Consider the following 16,965-nt stretch of genomic DNA (forward strand, 5'->3'; position numbering starts at 1 on the left):
TTGGAACTGCATTCGCTGATAGACAGACATTCGCTTTCTACAAAAGCTTTCGTTGGTAAAGGGGCAAGTCTGTGTATTTCTCTCTCGAAGAGCCCGGTTGCCAAATTCGAAACGTCCAGCGATTGCGCCCACAGGAAAGCTGCCAGCACGGAAAGCTGTAGCTGGTTTTCACTGCCCCTTGGAACTGCATTCGCTGATAGACAGACATTCGCTTTCTACAAAAGCTTTCGTTGGTAAAGGGGCAACACTGTGTATTTCTCTCTCGCAGAGCCCGGTTGCCAAATTCGAAACGTCCAGCGATTGCGCCCACAGGAAAGCTGCCAGCACGGAAAGCTGTAGCTGGTTTTCACTGCCCCTTGGAACTGCATTCGCTGATAGACAGACATTCGCTTTCTACAAAAGCTTTTGTTGGTAAAGGGGCAAGACTGTGTATTTTCTCTCGCAGAGCCCGGTTGCCAAATTCGAAACGTCCAGCGATTGCGCCCACAGGAAAACTGCCAGCACGGAAAGCTGTAGCTGGTTTTCACTGCCCCTTGGAACTGCATTCGCTGATAGACAGACATTCGCTTTCTACAAAAGCTTTTGTTGGTAAAGGGGCAACACTGTGTATTTCTCTCTCGCAGAGCCCGGTTGCCAAATTCGAAACGTCCAGCGATTGCGCCCACAGGAAAGCTGCCAGCACGGAAAGCTGTAGCTGGTTTTCACTGCGCCTTGGAACTGCATTCGCTGATAGACAGACATTCGCTTTCTACAAAAGCTTTTGTTGGTAAAGGGGCAACACTGTGTATTTCTCTCTCGCAGAGCCCGGTTGCCAAATTCGAAACGTCCAGCGATTGCGCCCACAGGAAAGCTGCCAGCACGGAAAGCTGTAGCTGGTTTTCACTGCCCCTTGGAACTGCATTCGCTGATAGACAGACATTCGCTTTCTACAAAAGCTTTTGTTGGTAAAGGGGCAAGACTGTGTATTTCTCTCTCGCAGAGCCCGGTTGCCAAATTCGAAACGTCCAGCGATTGCGCCCACAGGAATGCTGCCAGCACGGAAAGCTGTAGCTGGTTTTCACTGCCCCTTGGAACTGCATTCGCTGATAGACAGACATTCGCTTTCTACAAAAGCTTTCGTTCGTAAAGGGGCAAGACTGTGTATTTCTCTCTCGCAGAGCCCGGTTGCCAAATTCGAAACGTCCAGCGATTGCGCCCACAGGAAAGCTGCCAGCACGGAAAGCTGTAGCTGGTTTTCACTGCCCCTTGGAACTGCATTCGCTGATAGACAGACATTCGCTTTCTACAAAAGCTTTTGTTGGTAAAGGGGCAACACTGTGTATTTCTCTCTCGCAGAGCCCGGTTGCCAATTTCGAAACGTCCAGCGATTGCGCCCACAGGAAAGCTGCCAGCACGGAAAGCTGTAGCTGGTTTTCACTGCCCCTTGGAACTGCATTTGCTGATAGACAGACATTCGCTTTCTACAAACGCTTTCGTTGCTACAGGGGCAACACTGTGTATTTCTCTCTCGCAGAGCCCGGTTGCCAAATTCGAAACGTCCAGCGATTGCGCCCACAGGAAAGCTGCCAGCACGGAAAGCTGTAGCTGGTTTTCACTGCCCCTTGGAACTGCATTCGCTGATAGACAGACATTCGCTTTCTACAAAAGCTTTCGTTGGTAAAGGGGCAAGTCTGTGTATTTCTCTCTCGCAGAGCCCGGTTGCCAAATTCGAAACGTCAAGCGATTGCGCCCACAGGAAAGCTGCCAGCACAGAAAGCTGTAGCTGGTTTTCACTGTCTCTTGGAACTGCATTCGCTGATAGACAGACATTCGCTTTCTACAAAAGCTTTCGTTGGTAAAGGGGCAACACTGTGTATTTCTCTCTCGCAGAGCCCGGTTGCCAAATTCGAAACGTCCAGCGATTGTGCCCACAGGAAAGCTGCCAGCACGGAAAGCTGTAGCTGGTTTTCACTGCCCCTTGGAACTGCATTCGCTGATAGACAGACATTCGCTTTCTACAAACGCTTTCGTTGCTACAGGGGCAACACTGTGTATTTCTCTCTCGCAGAGCCCGGTTGCCAAATTCGAAACGTCCAGCGATTGCGCCCACAGGAAAGCTGCCAGCACGGAAAGCTGTAGCTGGTTTTCACTGCCCCTTGGAACTGCATTCGCTGATAGACAGACATTCGCTTTCTACAAAAGCTTTTGTTGGTAAAGGGGCAAGACTGTGTATTTTCTCTCGCAGAGCCCGGTTGCCAAATTCGAAACGTCCAGCGATTGCGCCCACAGGAAAGCTGCCAGCACGGAAAGCTGTAGCTGGTTTTCACTGCCCCTTGGAACTGCATTCGCTGATAGACAGACATTCGCTTTCTACAAAAGCTTTTGTTGGTAAAGGTGCAACACTGTGTATTTCTCTCTCGCAGAGCCCGGTTGCCAAATTCGAAACGTCCAGCGATTGCGCCCACAGGAAAGCTGCCAGCACGGAAAGCTGTAGCTGGTTTTCACTGCGCCTTGGAACTGCATTCGCTGATAGACAGACATTCGCTTTCTACAAAAGCTTTCGTTGGTAAAGGGGCAAGTCTGTGTATTTCTCTCTCGCAGAGCCCTGTTGCCAAATTCGAAACGTCCAGCGATTGCGCCCACAGGAAAGCTGCCAGCACGGAAAGCTGTAGCTGGTTTTCACTGCCCCTTGGAACTGCATTCGCTGATAGACAGACATTCGCTTTCTACAAAAGCTTTTGTTGGTAAAGGGGCAACACTGTGTATTTCTCTCTCGCAGAGCCCGGTTGCCAAATTCGAAACGTCCAGCGATTGCGCCCACAGGAAAGCTGCCAGCACGGAAAGCTGTAGCTGGTTTTCACTGCCCCTTGGAACTGCATTCGCTGATAGACAGACATTCGCTTTCTACAAAAGCTTTTGTTGGTAAAGGGGCAAGACTGTGTATTTCTCTCTCGCAGAGCCCGGTTGCCAAATTCGAAACGTCCAGCGATTGCGCCCACAGGAAAGCTGCCAGCACGGAAAGCTGTAGCTGGTTTTCACTGCCCCTTGGAACTGCATTCGCTGATAGACAGACATTCGCTTTCTACAAAAGCTTTCGTTCGTAAGGGGCAACACTGTGTATTTCTCTCTCGCAGAGCCCGGTTGCCAAATTCGAAACGTCCAGCGATTGCGCCCACAGGAAAGCTGCCAGCACGGAAAGCTGTAGCTGGTTTTCACTGCCCCTTGGAACTGCATTCGCTGATAGACAGACATTCGCTTTCTACAAAAGCTTTCGTTGGTAAAGGGGCAAGTCTGTGTATTTCTCTCTCGCAGAGCCCGGTTGCCAAATTCGAAACGTCCAGCGATTGCGCCCACAGGAAAGCTGCCAGCAAGGAAAGGTGTAGCTGGTTTTCACTGCCCCTTGGAACTGCATTCGCTGATAGACAGACATTCGCTTTCTACAAAAGCTTTTGTTGGTAAAGGGGTAAGACTGTGTATTTCTCTCTCGCAGAGCCCGGTTGCCAAATTCGAAACGTCCAGCGATTGCGCCCACAGGAAAGCTGCCAGCACGGAAAGCTGTAGCTGGTTTTCACTGCCCCTTGGAACTGCATTCGCTGATAGACAGACATTCGCTTTCTACAAACGCTTTCGTTGCTACAGGGGCAACACTGTGTATTTCTCTCTCGCAGAGCCCGGTTGCCAAATTCGAAACGTCCAGCGATTGCGCCCACAGGAAAGCTGCCAGCACGGAAAGCTGTAGCTGGTTTTCACTGCCCCTTGGAACTGCATTCGCTGATAGACAGACATTCGCTTTCTACAAAAGCTTTCGTTTGTAAAGGGGCAAGTCTGTGTATTTCTCTCTCGCAGAGCCCGGTTGCCAAATTCGAAACGTCCAGCGATTGCGCCCACAGGAAAGCTGCCAGCACGGAAAGCTGTAGCTGGTTTTCACTGCCCCTTGGAACTGCATTCGCTGATAGACAGACATTCGCTTTCTACAAAAGCTTTCGTTGGTAAAGGGGCAAGTCTGTGTATTTCTCTCTCGAAGAGCCCGGTTGCCAAATTCGAAACGTCCAGCGATTGCGCCCACAGGAAAGCTGCCAGCACGGAAAGCTGTAGCTGGTTTTCACTGCCCCTTGGAACTGCATTCGCTGATAGACAGACATTCGCTTTCTACAAAAGCTTTCGTTGGTAAAGGGGCAACACTGTGTATTTCTCTCTCGCAGAGCCCGGTTGCCAAATTCGAAACGTCCAGCGATTGCGCCCACAGGAAAGCTGCCAGCACGGAAAGCTGTAGCTGGTTTTCACTGCCCCTTGGAACTGCATTCGCTGATAGACAGACATTCGCTTTCTACAAAAGCTTTTGTTGGTAAAGGGGCAAGACTGTGTATTTTCTCTCGCAGAGCCCGGTTGCCAAATTCGAAACGTCCAGCGATTGCGCCCACAGGAAAACTGCCAGCACGGAAAGCTGTAGCTGGTTTTCACTGCCCCTTGGAACTGCATTCGCTGATAGACAGACATTCGCTTTCTACAAAAGCTTTTGTTGGTAAAGGGGCAACACTGTGTATTTCTCTCTCGCAGAGCCCGGTTGCCAAATTCGAAACGTCCAGCGATTGCGCCCACAGGAAAGCTGCCAGCACGGAAAGCTGTAGCTGGTTTTCACTGCACCTTGGAACTGCATTCGCTGATAGACAGACATTCGCTTTCTACAAAAGCTTTTGTTGGTAAAGGGGCAACACTGTGTATTTCTCTCTCGCAGAGCCCGGTTGCCAAATTCGAAACGTCCAGCGATTGCGCCCACAGGAAAGCTGCCAGCACGGAAAGCTGTAGCTGGTTTTCACTGCCCCTTGGAACTGCATTCGCTGATAGACAGACATTCGCTTTCTACAAACGCTTTCGTTGCTACAGGGGCAACACTGTGTATTTCTCTCTCGCAGAGCCCGGTTGCCAAATTCGAAACGTCCAGCGATTGCGCCCACAGGAAAGCTGCCAGCACGGAAAGCTGTAGCTGGTTTTCACTGTCTCTTGGAACTGCATTCGCTGATAGACAGACATTCGTTTTCTACAAAAGCTTTCGTTCGTAAGGGGCAACACTGTGTATTTCTCTCTCGCAGAGCCCGGTTGCCAAATTCGAAACGTCCAGCGATTGCGCCCACAGGAAAGCTGCCAGCACGGAAAGCTGTAGCTGGTTTTCACTGCCCCTTGGAACTGCATTCGCTGATAGATAGACATTCGCTTTCTGTAAAACCTTGCCTTCGTAAGGGGCAACACTGTGTATTTCTCTCTCGCAGAGCCCGGTTGCCAAATCGAAACGTCCAGCGATTGCGCCCACAGGAAAGCTGCCAGCACGGAAAGCTGTAGCTGGTTTTCACTGCCCCTTGGAACTGCATTCGCTGATAGACAGACATTCGCTTTCTACAAAAGCTTTTGTTGGTAAAGGGGCAAGACTGTGTATTTTCTCTCGCAGAGCCCGGTTGCCAAATTCGAAACGTCCAGCGATTGCGCCCACAGGAAAGCTGCCAGCACGGAAAGCTGTAGCTGGTTTTCACTGCCCCTTGGAACTGCATTCGCTGATAGACAGACATTCGCTTTCTACAAAAGCTTTTGTTGGTAAAGGTGCAACACTGTGTATTTCTCTCTCGCAGAGCCCGGTTGCCAAATTCGAAACGTCCAGCGATTGCGCCCACAGGAAAGCTGCCAGCACGGAAAGCTGTAGCTGGTTTTCACTGCGCCTTGGAACTGCATTCGCTGATAGACAGACATTCGCTTTCTACAAAAGCTTTCGTTGGTAAAGGGGCAAGTCTGTGTATTTCTCTCTCGCAGAGCCCTGTTGCCAAATTCGAAACGTCCAGCGATTGCGCCCACAGGAAAGCTGCCAGCACGGAAAGCTGTAGCTGGTTTTCACTGCCCCTTGGAACTGCATTCGCTGATAGACAGACATTCGCTTTCTACAAAAGCTTTTGTTGGTAAAGGGGCAACACTGTGTATTTCTCTCTCGCAGAGCCCGGTTGCCAAATTCGAAACGTCCAGCGATTGCGCCCACAGGAAAGCTGCCAGCACGGAAAGCTGTAGCTGGTTTTCACTGCCCCTTGGAACTGCATTCGCTGATAGACAGACATTCGCTTTCTACAAAAGCTTTTGTTGGTAAAGGGGCAAGACTGTGTATTTCTCTCTCGCAGAGCCCGGTTGCCAAATTCGAAACGTCCAGCGATTGCGCCCACAGGAAAGCTGCCAGCACGGAAAGCTGTAGCTGGTTTTCACTGCCCCTTGGAACTGCATTCGCTGATAGACAGACATTCGCTTTCTACAAAAGCTTTCGTTCGTAAGGGGCAACACTGTGTATTTCTCTCTCGCAGAGCCCGGTTGCCAAATTCGAAACGTCCAGCGATTGCGCCCACAGGAAAGCTGCCAGCACGGAAAGCTGTAGCTGGTTTTCACTGCCCCTTGGAACTGCATTCGCTGATAGACAGACATTCGCTTTCTACAAAAGCTTTCGTTGGTAAAGGGGCAAGTCTGTGTATTTCTCTCTCGCAGAGCCCGGTTGCCAAATTCGAAACGTCCAGCGATTGCGCCCACAGGAAAGCTGCCAGCACGGAAAGCTGTAGCTGGTTTTCACTGCCCCTTGGAACTGCATTCGCTGATAGACAGACATTCGCTTTCTACAAAAGCTTTTGTTGGTAAAGGGGTAAGACTGTGTATTTCTCTCTCGCAGAGCCCGGTTGCCAAATTCGAAACGTCCAGCGATTGCGCCCACAGGAAAGCTGCCAGCACGGAAAGCTGTAGCTGGTTTTCACTGCCCCTTGGAACTGCATTCGCTGATAGACAGACATTCGCTTTCTACAAAAGCTTTCGTTCGTAAAGGGGCAACACTGTGTATTTCTCTCTCGCAGAGCCCGGTTGCCAAATTCGAAACGTCCAGCGATTGCGCCCACAGGAAAGCTGCCAGCACGGAAAGCTGTAGCTGGTTTTCACTGCCCCTTGGAACTGCATTCGCTGATAGACAGACATTCGCTTTCTACAAAAGCTTTCGTTTGTAAAGGGGCAAGTCTGTGTATTTCTCTCTCGCAGAGCCCGGTTGCCAAATTCGAAACGTCCAGCGATTGCGCCCACAGGAAAGCTGCCAGCACGGAAAGCTGTAGCTGGTTTTCACTGCCCCTTGGAACTGCATTCGCTGATAGACAGACATTCGCTTTCTACAAAAGCTTTCGTTGGTAAAGGGGCAAGTCTGTGTATTTCTCTCTCGAAGAGCCCGGTTGCCAAATTCGAAACGTCCAGCGATTGCGCCCACAGGAAAGCTGCCAGCACGGAAAGCTGTAGCTGGTTTTCACTGCCCCTTGGAACTGCATTCGCTGATAGACAGACATTCGCTTTCTACAAAAGCTTTCGTTGGTAAAGGGGCAACACTGTGTATTTCTCTCTCGCAGAGCCCGGTTGCCAAATTCGAAACGTCCAGCGATTGCGCCCACAGGAAAGCTGCCAGCACGGAAAGCTGTAGCTGGTTTTCACTGCCCCTTGGAACTGCATTCGCTGATAGACAGACATTCGCTTTCTACAAAAGCTTTTGTTGGTAAAGGGGCAAGACTGTGTATTTTCTCTCGCAGAGCCCGGTTGCCAAATTCGAAACGTCCAGCGATTGCGCCCACAGGAAAACTGCCAGCACGGAAAGCTGTAGCTGGTTTTCACTGCCCCTTGGAACTGCATTCGCTGATAGACAGACATTCGCTTTCTACAAAAGCTTTTGTTGGTAAAGGGGCAACACTGTGTATTTCTCTCTCGCAGAGCCCGGTTGCCAAATTCGAAACGTCCAGCGATTGCGCCCACAGGAAAGCTGCCAGCACGGAAAGCTGTAGCTGGTTTTCACTGCGCCTTGGAACTGCATTCGCTGATAGACAGACATTCGCTTTCTACAAAAGCTTTTGTTGGTAAAGGGGCAACACTGTGTATTTCTCTCTCGCAGAGCCCGGTTGCCAAATTCGAAACGTCCAGCGATTGCGCCCACAGGAAAGCTGCCAGCACGGAAAGCTGTAGCTGGTTTTCACTGCCCCTTGGAACTGCATTCGCTGATAGACAGACATTCGCTTTCTACAAAAGCTTTTGTTGGTAAAGGGGCAAGACTGTGTATTTCTCTCTCGCAGAGCCCGGTTGCCAAATTCGAAACGTCCAGCGATTGCGCCCACAGGAATGCTGCCAGCACGGAAAGCTGTAGCTGGTTTTCACTGCCCCTTGGAACTGCATTCGCTGATAGACAGACATTCGCTTTCTACAAAAGCTTTTGTTGGTAAAGGGGCAAGACTGTGTATTTCTCTCTCGCAGAGCCCGGTTGCCAAATTCGAAACGTCCAGCGATTGCGCCCACAGGAAAGCTGCCAGCACGGAAAGCTGTAGCTGGTTTTCACTGCCCCTTGGAACTGCATTCGCTGATAGACAGACATTCGCTTTCTACAAAAGCTTTTGTTGGTAAAGGGGCAACACTGTGTATTTCTCTCTCGCAGAGCCCGGTTGCCAATTTCGAAACGTCCAGCGATTGCGCCCACAGGAAAGCTGCCAGCACGGAAAGCTGTAGCTGGTTTTCACTGCCCCTTGGAACTGCATTCGCTTATAGACAGACATTCGCTTTCTACAAACGCTTTCGTTACTACAGGGGCAACACTGTGTATTTCTCTCTCGCAGAGCCCGGTTGCCAAATTCGAAACGTCCAGCGATTGCGCCCACAGGAAAGCTGCCAGCACGGAAAGCTGTAGCTGGTTTTCACTGTCTCTTGGAACTGCATTCGCTGATAGACAGACATTCGTTTTCTACAAAAGCTTTCGTTCGTAAGGGGCAACACTGTGTATTTCTCTCTCGCAGAGCCCGGTTGCCAAATTCGAAACGTCCAGCGATTGCGCCCACAGGAAAGCTGCCAGCACGGAAAGCTGTAGCTGGTTTTCACTGCCCCTTGGAACTGCATTCGCTGATAGACAGACATTCGCTTTCTACAAAAGCTTTTGTTGGTAAAGGGGCAACACTGTGTATTTCTCTCTCGCAGAGCCCGGTTGCCAAATTCGAAACGTCCAGCGATTGCGCCCACAGGAAAGCTGCCAGCACGGAAAGCTGTAGCTGGTTTTCACTGTCTCTTGGAACTGCATTCGCTGATAGACAGACATTCGTTTTCTACAAAAGCTTTCGTTCGTAAGGGGCAACACTGTGTATTTCTCTCTCGCAGAGCCCGGTTGCCAAATTCGAAACGTCCAGCGATTGCGCCCACAGGAAAGCTGCCAGCACGGAAAGCTGTAGCTGGTTTTCACTGCCCCTTGGAACTGCATTCGCTGATAGATAGACATTCGCTTTCTGTAAAACCTTGCCTTCGTAAGGGGCAACACTGTGTATTTCTCTCTCGCAGAGCCCGGTTGCCAAATCGAAACGTCCAGCGATTGCGCCCACAGGAAAGCTGCCAGCACGGAAAGCTGTAGCTGGTTTTCACTGCCCCTTGGAACTGCACTCGCAGATAGACAGACATTCGCTTTCTGTAAAACCTTGCCTTCGTAAGGAGCAACACTGTGTATTTCTCTCTCGCAGAGCCCGGTTGCCAAATTCGAAACGTCCAGCGATTGCGCCCACAGGAAAGCTGCCAGCACGGAAAGCTGTAGCTGGTTTTCACTGCCCCTTGGAACTGCATTCGCTGATAGACAGACATTCGCTTTCTACAAAAGCTTTCGTTCGTAAAGGGGCAACACTGTGTATTTCTCTCTCGCAGAGCCCGGTTGCCAAATTCGAAACGTCCAGCGATTGCGCCCACAGGAAAGCTGCCAGCACGGAAAGCTGTAGCTGGTTTTCACTGCCCCTTGGAACTGCATTCACTGATAGACAGACATTCGCTTTCTACAAATGCTTTCGTTGCTACAGGGGCAACACTGTGTATTTCTCTCTCGCAGAGCCCGGTTGCCAAATTCGAAACGTCCAGCGATTGCGCCCACAGGAAAGCTGCGAGCACGGAAAGCTGTAGCTGGTTTTCACTGCCCCTTGGAACTGCATTCGCTGATAGACAGACATTCGCTTTCTACAAAAGCTTTCGTTGGTAAAGGGGCAAGTCTGTGTATTTCTCTCTCGCAGAGCCCGGTTGCCAAATTCGAAACGTCCAGCGATTGCGCCCACAGGAAAGCTGCCAGCACGGAAAGCTGTAGCTGGTTTTCACTGCCCCTTGGAACTGCATTCGCTGATAGACAGACATTCTCTTTCTACAAAAGCTTTTGTTGGTAAAGGGGTAAGACTGTGTATTTCTCTCTCGCAGAGCCCGGTTGCCAAATTCGAAACGTCCAGCGATTGTGCCCACAGGAAAGCTGCCAGCACGGAAAGCTGTAGCTGGTTTTCACTGCCCCTTGGAACTGCATTCGCTGATAGACAGACATTCGCTTTCTACAAACGCTTTTGTTGCTACAGGGGCAACACTGTGTATTTTCTCTCGCAGAGCCCGGTTGCCAAATTCGAAACGTCCAGCGATTGCGCCCACAGGAAAGCTGCCAGCACGGAAAGCTGTAGCTGGTTTTCACTGCCCCTTGGAACTGCATTCGCTGATAGACAGACATTCGCTTTCTACAAAAGCTTTCGTTGGTAAAGGGGCAACACTGTGTATTTCTCTCTCGCAGAGCCCGGTTGCCAAATTCGAAACGTCCAGCGATTGTGCCCACAGGAAAGCTGCCAGCACGGAAAGCTGTAGCTGGTTTTCACTGCCCCTTGGAACTGCATTCGCTGATAGACAGACATTCGCTTTCTACAAACGCTTTCGTTGCTACAGGGGCAACACTGTGTATTTCTCTCTCGCAGAGCCCGGTTGCCAAATTCGAAACGTCCAGCGATTGCGCCCACAGGAAAGCTGCCAGCACGGAAAGCTGTAGCTGGTTTTCACTGCCCCTTGGAACTGCATTCGCTGACAGACAGACATTCGCTTTCTACAAAAGCTTTTGTTGGTAAAGGGGCAAGACTGTGTATTTTCTCTCGCAGAGCCCGGTTGCCAAATTCGAAACGTCCAGCGATTGCGCCCACAGGAAAGCTGCCAGCACGGAAAGCTGTAGCTGGTTTTCACTGCCCCTTGGAACTGCATTCGCTGATAGACAGACATTCGCTTTCTACAAAAGCTTTTGTTGGTATAGGTGCAACACTGTGTATTTCTCTCTCGCAGAGCCCGGTTGCCAAATTCGAAACGTCCAGCGATTGCGCCCACAGGAAAGCTGCCAGCACGGAAAGCTGTAGCTGGTTTTCACTGTCTCTTGGAACTGCATTCGCTGATAGACAGACATTCGTTTTCTACAAAAGCTTTCGTTCGTAAGGGGCAACACTGTGTATTTCTCTCTCGCAGAGCCCGGTTGCCAAATTCGAAACGTCCAGCGATTGCGCCCACAGGAAAGCTGCCAGCACGGAAAGCTGTAGCTGGTTTTCACTGCCCCTTGGAACTGCATTCGCTGATAGATAGACATTCGCTTTCTGTAAAACCTTGCCTTCGTAAGGGGCAACACTGTGTATTTCTCTCTCGCAGAGCCCGGTTGCCAATTTCGAAACGTCCAGCGATTGCGCCCACAGGAAAGCTGCCAGCACGGAAAGCTGTAGCTGGTTTTCACTGCCCCTTGGATCTGCATTCGCTGATAGACAGACATTCGCTTTCTACAAAAGCTTTCGTTCGTAAAGGGGCAAGACTGTGTATTTCTCTCTCGCAGAGCCCGGTTGCCAAATTCGAAACGTCCAGCGATTGCGCCCACAGGAAAGCTGCCAGCACGGAAAGCTGTAGCTGGTTTTCACTGCCCCTTGGAACTGCATTCGCTGATAGACAGACATTCGCTTTCTACAAAAGCTTTTGTTGGTAAAGGGGCAACACTGTGTATTTCTCTCTCGCAGAGCCCGGTTGCCAAATTCGAAACGTCCAGCGATTGCGCCCACAGGAAAGCTGCCAGCACGGAAAGCTGTAGCTGGTTTTCACTGCCCCTTGGAACTGCATTCGCTGATAGATAGACATTCGCTTTCTGTAAAACCTTGCCTTCGTAAGGGGCAACACTGTGTATTTCTCTCTCCAAGAGCCCGGTTGCCAAATCGAAACGTCCAGCGATTGCGCCCACAGGAAAGCTGCCAGCACGGAAAGCTGTAGCTGGTTTTCACTGCCCCTTGGAACTGCACTCGCAGATAGACAGACATTCGCTTTCTGTAAAACCTTGCCTTCGTAAGGGGCAACACTGTGTATTTCTCTCTCGCAGAGCCCGGTTGCCAAATTCGAAACGTCCAGCGATTGCGCCCACAGGAAAGCTGCCAGCACGGAAAGCTGTAGCTGGTTTTCACTGCCCCTTGGAACTGCATTCGCTGATAGACAGACATTCGCTTTCTACAAAAGCTTTCGTTCGTAAAGGGGCAACACTGTGTATTTCTCTCTCGCAGAGCCCGGTTGCCAAATTCGAAACGTCCAGCGATTGCGCCCACAGGAAAGCTGCCAGCACGGAAAGCTGTAGCTGGTTTTCACTGCCCCTTGGAACTGCATTCACTGATAGACAGACATTCGCTTTCTACAAATGCTTTCGTTGCTACAGGGGCAACACTGTGTATTTCTCTCTCGCAGAGCCCGGTTGCCAAATTCGAAACGTCCAGCGATTGCGCCCACAGGAAAGCTGCCAGCACGGAAAGCTGTAGCTGGTTTTCACTGCCCCTTGGAACTGCATTCGCTGATAGACAGACATTCGCTTTCTACAAACGCTTTTGTTGCTACAGGGGCAACACTGTGTATTTTCTCTCGCAGAGCCCGGTTGCCAAATTCGAAACGTCCAGCGATTGCGCCCACAGGAAAGCTGCCAGCACGGAAAGCTGTAGCTGGTTTTCACTGCCCCTTGGAACTGCATTCGCTGATAGACAGACATTCGCTTTCTACAAAAGCTTTCGTTGGTAAAGGGGCAACACTGTGTATTTCTCTCTCGCAGAGCCCGGTTGCCAAATTCGAAACGTCCAGCGATTGTGCCCACAGGAAAGCTGCCAGCACGGAAAGCTGTAGCTGGTTTTCACTGCCCCTTGGAACTGCATTCGCTGATAGACAGACATTCGCTTTCTACAAACGCTTTCGTTGCTACAGGGGCAACACTGTGTATTTCTCTCTCGCAGAGCCCGGTTGCCAAATTCGAAACGTCCAGCGATTGCGCCCACAGGAAAGCTGCCAGCACGGAAAGCTGTAGCTGGTTTTCACTGCCCCATGGAACTGCATTCGCTGACAGACAGACATTCGCTTTCTACAAAAGCTTTTGTTGGTAAAGGGGCAAGACTGTGTATTTTCTCTCGCAGAGCCCGGTTGCCAAATTCGAAACGTCCAGCGATTGCGCCCACAGGAAAGCTGCCAGCACGGAAAGCTGTAGCTGGTTTTCACTGCCCCTTGGAACTGCATTCGCTGATAGACAGACATTCGCTTTCTACAAAAGCTTTTGTTGGTATAGGTGCAACACTGTGTATTTCTCTCTCGCAGAGCCCGGTTGCCAAATTCGAAACGTCCAGCGATTGCGCCCACAGGAAAGCTGCCAGCACGGAAAGCTGTAGCTGGTTTTCACTGCCCCTTGGAACTGCATTCGCTGATAGACAGACATTCGCTTTCTACAAAAGCTTTTGTTGGTAAAGGGGCAACACTGTGTATTTCTCTCTCGCAGAGCCCGGTTGCCAAATTCGAAACGTCCAGCGATTGCGCCCACAGGAAAGCTGCCAGCACGGAAAGCTGTAGCTGGTTTTCACTGCCCCTTGGAACTGCATTCGCTGATAGACAGACATTCGCTTTCTACAAAAGCTTTCGTTGGTAAAGGGGCAACACTTTGTATTTCTCTCTCGCAGAGCCCGGTTGCCAAATTCGAAACGTCCAGCGATTGCGCCCACAGGAAAGCTGCCAGCACGGAAAGCTGTAGCTGGTTTTCACTGCCCCTTGGAACTGCATTCGCTGATAGACAGACATTCGCTTTCTACAAAAGCTTTCGTTCGTAAAGGGGCAAGACTGTGTATTTCTCTCTCGCAGAGCCCGGTTGCCAAATTCGAAACGTCCAGCGATTGCGCCCACAGGAAAGCTGCCAGCACGGAAAGCTGTAGCTGGTTTTCACTGCCCCTTGGAACTGCATTCGCTGATAGACAGACATTCGCTTTCTACAAAAGCTTTTGTTGGTAAAGGGGCAAGACTGTGTATTTCTCTCTCGCAGAGCCCGGTTGCCAAATTCGAAACGTCCAGCGATTGCGCCCACAGGAAAGCTGCCAGCACGGAAAGCTGTAGCTGGTTTTCACTGCCCCTTGGAACTGCATTCGCTGATAGACAGACATTCGCTTTCTACAAACGCTTTCGTTGCTACAGGGGCAACACTGTGTATTTCTCTCTCGCAGAGCCCGGTTGCCAAATTCGAAACGTCCAGCGATTGCGCCCACAGGAAAGCTGCCAGCACGGAAAGCTGTAGCTGGTTTTCACTGCCCCTTGGAACTGCATTCGCTGATAGACAGACATTCGCTTTCTACAAAAGCTTTCGTTGGTAAAGGGGCAAGTCTGTGTATTTCTCTCTCGCAGAGCCCGGTTGCCAAATTCGAAACGTCCAGCGATTGCGCCCACAGGAAAGCTGCCAGCACGGAAAGCTGTAGCTGGTTTTCACTGCCCCTTGGAACTGCATTCGCTGATAGACAGACATTCGCTTTCTACAAAAGCTTTTGTTGGTAAAGGGGTAAGACTGTGTATTTCTCTCTCGCAGAGCCCGGTTGCCAAATTCGAAACGTCCAGCGATTGCGCCCACAGGAAAGCTGCCAGCACGGAAAGCTGTAGCTGGTTTTCACTGCCCCTTGGAACTGCATTCGCTGATAGACAGACATTCGCTTTCTACAAACGCTTTCGTTGCTACAGGGGCAACACTGTGTATTTCTCTCTCGCAGAGCCCGGTTGCCAAATTCGAAACGTCCAGCGATTGCGCCCACAGGAAAGCTGCCAGCACGGAAAGCTGTAGCTGGTTTTCACTGCCCCTTGGAACTGCATTCGCTGATAGACAGACATTCGCTTTCTACAAAAGCTTTTGTTGGTAAAGGGGCAACACTGTGTATTTTCTCTTGCAGAGCCCGGTTGCCAAATTCGAAACGTCCAGCGATTGCGCTCACAGGAAAGCTGCCAGCACGGAAAGCTGTAGCTGGTTTTCACTGCGCCTTGGAACTGCATTCGCTGATAGACAGACATTCGCTTTCTACAAAAGCTTTTGTTGGTAAAGGGGCAACACTGTGTATTTCTCTCTCGCAGAGCCCGGTTGCCAAATTCGAAACGTCCAGCGATTGCGCCCACAGGAAAGCTGCCAGCACGGAAAGCTGTAGCTGGTTTTCACTGCCCCTTGGAACTGCATTCGCTGATAGACAGACATTTGCTTTCTACAAAAGCTTTCGTTGGTAAAGGGGCAACACTGTGTATTTCTCTCTCGCAGAGCCCGGTTGCCAAATTCGAAACGTCCAGCGATTGCGCCCACAGGAAAGCTGCCAGCACGGAAAGCTGTAGCTGGTTTTCACTGCCCCTTGGAACTGCATTCGCTGATAGACAGACATTCGCTTTCTACAAAAGCTTTCGTTCGTAAAGGGGCAACACTGTGTATTTCTCTCTCGCAGAGCCCGGTTGCCAAATTCGAAACGTCCAGCGATTGCGCCCACAGGAAAGCTGCCAGCACGGAAAGCTGTAGCTGGTTTTCACTGCCCCTTGGAACTGCATTCGCTGATAGACAGACATTCGCTTTCTACAAAAGCTTTCGATGGTAAAGGGGCAACAGTGTGTATTTCTCTCTCGCAGAGCCCGGTTGCCAAATTCGAAACGTCCAGCGATTGCGCCCACAGGAAAGCTGCCAGCACGGAAAGCTGTAGCTGGTTTTCACTGCCCCTTGGAACTGCATTCGCTGATAGATAGACATTCGCTTTCTGTAAAACCTTGCCTTCGTAAGGGGCAACACTGTGTATTTCTCTCTCGCAGAGCCCGGTTGCCAAATCGAAACGTCCAGCGATTGCGCCCACAGGAAAGCTGCCAGCACGGAAAGCTGTAGCTGGTTTTCACTGCCCCTTGGAACTGCATTCGCAGATAGACAGACATTCGCTTTCTGTAAAACCTTGCCTTCGTAAGGGGCAACACTGTGTATTTCTCTCTCGCAGAGCCCGGTTGCCAAATTCGAAACGTCCAGCGATTGCGCCCACAGGAAAGCTGCCAGCACGGAAAGCTGTAGCTGGTTTTCACTGCCCCTTGGAACTGCATTCACTGATAGACAGACATTCGCTTTCTACAAAAGCTTTCGTTGGTAAAGGGCAACACTGTGTATTTCTCTCTCGCAGAGCCCGGTTGCCAAATTCGAAACGTCCAGCGATTGCGCCCACAGGAAAGCTGCCAGCACGGAAAGCTGTAGCTGGTTTTCACTGCCCCTTGGAACTGCATTCGCTGATAGACAGACATTCGCTTTCTACAAACGCTTTCGTTGGTAAAGGGGCAACAGTGTGTATTTCTCTCTCGCAGAGCCCGGTTGCCAAATTCGAAACGTCCAGCGATTGCGCCCACAGGAAAGCTGCCAGCACGGAAAGCTGTAGCTGGTTTTCACTGCCCCTTGGAACTGCATTCGCTGATAGACAGACATTCGCTTTCTACAAACGCTTTCGTTGCTACAGGGGCAACACTGTGTATTTCTCTCTCGCAGAGCCCGGTTGCCAAATTCGAAACGTCCAGCGATTGCGCCCACAGGAAAGCTGCCAGCACGGAAAGCTGTAGCTGGTTTTCACTGCCCCTTGGAACTGCATTCGCTGATAGACAGACATTCGCTTTCTACAAAAGCTTTCGTTCGTAAAGGGGCAAGTCTGTGTATTTCTCTCTCGCAGAGCCCGGTTGCCAAATTCGAAACGTCCAGCGATTGCGCCCACAGGAAAGCTGCCAGCACGGAAAGCTGTAGCTGGTTTTCACTGCCCCTTGGAACTGCATTCGCTGATAGACAGACATTCGCTTTCTACAAAAGCTTTTGTTGGTAAAGGGGTAAGACTGTGTATTTCTCTA

This window comes from Mycteria americana, chromosome 8, assembly GCF_035582795.1.
Source record: "Mycteria americana isolate JAX WOST 10 ecotype Jacksonville Zoo and Gardens chromosome 8, USCA_MyAme_1.0, whole genome shotgun sequence".
Taxonomy (NCBI): domain Eukaryota; kingdom Metazoa; phylum Chordata; class Aves; order Ciconiiformes; family Ciconiidae; genus Mycteria; species Mycteria americana.